We start from the raw sequence: 3,368 nt of genomic DNA, 5'->3' as shown, positions 1-3,368 counted from the left end.
AAAATATTGAATATTAACGAGAACACGAAGTTACTGATAATTTTTTTGAATATCAACAGAAACATTAACTTACTGATAAATTTTTTCAATATTAACTGGAACACGGAGTTACTGATCAAAATAATGAATATTAACGGGAACATGCGTTACTGATAAAAATATTGAATATTAGCGGGAACAAATTTGGAATATGTTGAAAAATGTGACTAAGTTTATTGCATTGGACAATCGGCATTGTGTATTCTTTATTGATCTTCCCAATTTTTATTGCATATTAATAAAATAACACTTCATTATTCTATTCTTTATCAATTTCATTTTTAAGTTTATTATATATCTTTGCTGAACGAAATGTATCATAATAATAATTACATCAATTTCTTATCTTTATAAAAAAAATATAATATTGAACAAAATAAGCAAGAACATGAAGTTACTAATCAAAATATTGAATATTAACAGGAACATCATGAAGTTACTGAATAAAATATTGAATATTAACGAGAACATGAATTACTGATCAAAATATTGTATATTAACGGGAACATGAAGTTACTGATCGAAATATTGAACATTAACGGGAACATGAAGTTGCTGATCAAAATATTGAATATTAAAACAAATGAGCGTACCACACTAGTCCCCGTGCGAATGCACGGATATCCCGTTAATATTTAAAATATTGAATATTAACGGGAGCACGGAGTTATTGATTAAAATATTGAATATTAAAGGAAGACAAAGTTACTTATCAAAATTTTTAATATAATCGGAAACATTAAGTTACTGATCCAATTTTTGAATATTAACGGGAACACAAAGTTATTGATCAAAATAATGAATATTAACGGAAAAACAGAGTTACTGAGCAAAATAAAGAATATTAACAGGAACATGAAGTTACTGATAAAAATATTGAATATTAACGGGAACAAGTTTGAAATATTTACTAGAATACGAAGTTACTGATCAAAATAATGAATATTAGCAGAAACATGAAGATACTAATCAAAATATTGAATATTAACGGGAACATGAAGTTACTGAATAAAATATTCAATATTAACGAGAACATGAATTACTGATAAACATATTAAATATTTACGGGAACATGAAGTTACTGATCGAAATATTGAATATTAACGGGAAAATAATTTTTATTGATGAAAATATCCCAAACTTTGCCCCAACCCCAACCTATTAAAAAGAAATTTCTATATTTTACACATCTGGTTTTATGACATTTACCTCTAGAATAATATATATATATATATATATATATATATATATATATATATATATATATATATATATATATATTGAACAAAATAACACGGCCACAACGGATACCCGTGCGGACGCACGGGTATCACGCTAGTTATCATAAACTCACTATTTTCACCGGACACTGTTACCACAATTATTTTATTTAAACAACAAAATATATTATTAATAATTAACTTTATCAGTGATGTTTATTAGTCATAGTTATAAATATTTATAGTTATTAGTCATATTAAATTTATCATGTTGGTGATTTGATAAATATTTATTTTTAAATATTTTTAATTATTAGTGATTTTATAATAACAATTGTATATCACCAACAACCTAACCTTATCGAATGACCTAAGATATGAATGACTATTGCATTACCATGTTCTTTTTTATACATAGCTTATATATATATATATATATATATATATATATATATATATATATATATATATATATATATATATATATATATGAGGAGTGTTATATTTACTCCAAGAGTAAGTCATTATATATATATATATATATATATATATATGAGGAGTGTTATATTTACTCCAAGAGTAAGTCATTATAACTTACTCCACTTCTTGACCGTTAATTATTTTCAATCTAATGGTTAAAAATAATAAGTAATTAAATGTGGAGAGAGAAAATCATTCCTTATTAATACCACTAAGCCATTTCCATTTCTATTAAAATCATTTCTTTCTGAAACTATTTATTTAACTACTGCAGCCATCTAATACTAATACAAATTTATATGCTTTTTGTGTAAAACAACAACCTAATTAATTATAGTTCACATTTGTTTTTTTCTTATACGCATTCAATTATTATTATATTACTTTTTATCATTCAACAATAATGTTTTATTGTATTTTAATGGGTTTTATTTGTGTTATATTAAAGCTTATATAAGTAGTTTTAAAATAGTTTTTTATTTAGAATAGATTTTGAAGTTACAAAATGTAAGCAATTTGACCGAAAGATTATACACAATATTATTTTATTTTTATGAGGTTTTTTATCAATTCTAAATTCAGTCCATATTTTCTTTTTAATTGTTTTACTTTTTTCCTATTTCAAAATACAAGAAAGAAAATTAAAGAGAATTTTAAAAGGGTTTGGTTGGTTTGGATATTTTAAAATTTCTATAGTAGGGTGTGAACTAACTAAAAGCTAAGAAGAAGCATTTATTTATTTAGTATTGAGATTATAAAAAAAAATATGTATAAATAAATATATCACATAAATAATTAAATCTAGGTAGAAATTACTGTTTCTATTTTCATATGTGTACACTAAAATGGATAGACGGATATATATATATATATATATATATATATATATATATATATATATATATATATATATATATATATATATATATATATATATATATATATATATATATATATATAATAAAGGATATAGAGTGCACTTAAAAAAACGTATACGAGAATATTTTAAATCAAAATATTACTATCATTATTATTATTATTATTAATATTATTATTTATATTATTATTATTATTATTATTATTATTATTATTAGTAATTAGAAATTTGAAATAATAATAATAAATAGCTGCACAATATTATTATTAGTAGTATTAGTATTATTGCTATTATTAGTATTAAATGGCTGGAGTATTTAAATAAATACTTTCATAAGGCAAGAGAATCAACATAAACGGACATGTCCTAGTGGTACTGGTACAACTTGTGTACTTAATCAATTTTATAATTTTTTAATTATAAATATTCAATAATAGATTGTAATATGAAATTGATTTTTTTATTTAAATAATTATTATTTAGTAGGATTACGATACAATAAATTTAATGAGAATTTGGTTTGCTTTTAATGGTTATTATTAAAAAAAATAAAATGTTTTAATGAAATAAATCAAGGACATAAATTTATTATCATAAGAAGAAAGTGCATGCTGTTAAATGGGATATAGTTACTCTTAGTAAGGAAAATGGTGGCTTGGGTCTGCGGAATCTCGAGATTATAAACCAAACTTGTATTATGAAGCTGAGTTGGTAGATGATGAATAATGCTACAGATATTTGGTGCAAGATCC

The sequence above is a fragment of the Vicia villosa genome, unplaced genomic scaffold (assembly GCF_029867415.1).
Source record: "Vicia villosa cultivar HV-30 ecotype Madison, WI unplaced genomic scaffold, Vvil1.0 ctg.001712F_1_1, whole genome shotgun sequence".
NCBI classification, from domain to species: domain Eukaryota; kingdom Viridiplantae; phylum Streptophyta; class Magnoliopsida; order Fabales; family Fabaceae; genus Vicia; species Vicia villosa.
The sequence above is the reverse complement of the archived record's forward strand: the minus strand, read 5'-3'. Positions refer to the sequence as shown.